Source organism: Pteropus medius, unplaced genomic scaffold (assembly GCF_902729225.1).
Source record: "Pteropus medius unplaced genomic scaffold, Ma_sr-lr_union100, whole genome shotgun sequence".
NCBI lineage: Eukaryota > Metazoa > Chordata > Mammalia > Chiroptera > Pteropodidae > Pteropus > Pteropus medius.
The window spans coordinates 28,220,666-28,221,621 of record NW_024347791.1 but is presented as its reverse complement, the minus strand read 5'-3'; positions in this window follow the sequence as shown (position 1 = coordinate 28,221,621).

Below are 956 nucleotides of genomic sequence, written 5' to 3'. Positions count from 1 at the left end.
AAAAAAAAAAGAAAAAGAAAGAAAAAAAATGAAGAAAAAACAAAGTAGAAAGTATTGCTCCTAGTTATACAAAAATTTTCCAGATCCTACTTTAAAGATTATTTAAGGGGATAGAGTCATGTAGACTGACTTTTTCATAAAAGACTTCCTCAGCCTCCCACAGTGAGTGAGGAGTAGTGAAAATTGATACTGGGATTCATATGCAGCATTTAGAAGCTTGTGGCAGCTGACTGATTTTGTCTGTTTAGGGGATTAAGGAGGCCTGTCATTTTGGAATTATGTGAATTTAATGGGCATAGGGATTGTAAAAAGTAAATATTCGACACTTGAACCACTATGAAAAGGAAACATTTGAGTTAATCTAATCAGAGATAAGAGAGAAACAAAAGTTAATCTAGCAAATAATATAAACCAAGAGGGAATCCTCTGAAACACATGTAGATCATCTGTTTCTTGGAAAAAACAGATGCTAGGACATGGAACTGATGAAGGAGCTAAAAAGTATGGTGATAAGGACCCCTAAATGAAAAGTTATAGATAATATATTAAAAATTAAGCATGTTCTCCAAATTATATCAGAGAATTAGCGGGAGCTTGCCTACTATCGGATTTATCTGAAAAAGAATCAAGGAGCCATTCTGCCATTTCCCTTGTGATATCCTGCAGAACTTGTGTAAATGGTACCTTCTTTAGCCATTCGCAATTTTCATCCTTTTAAAATAGGAAGTGTACAAAATTCTCATATTTTCAAAGGGTCTAGAAAGTAAAGTGCTATTTGTCACCTTCTATAAGGCAAGATCTATCACAAGATCTCTTTCTGAACTTCAGGAGTAATATTAAACAGCAAGCAAGCAAAAGATCTGAACACTTATTTGTCAAAGGAACTCTACCAGCAATACAGGTTCATTTTTTTTTTTTTTTACAGTAATGCAAAATATGTCTTTCTGAGAAGCATG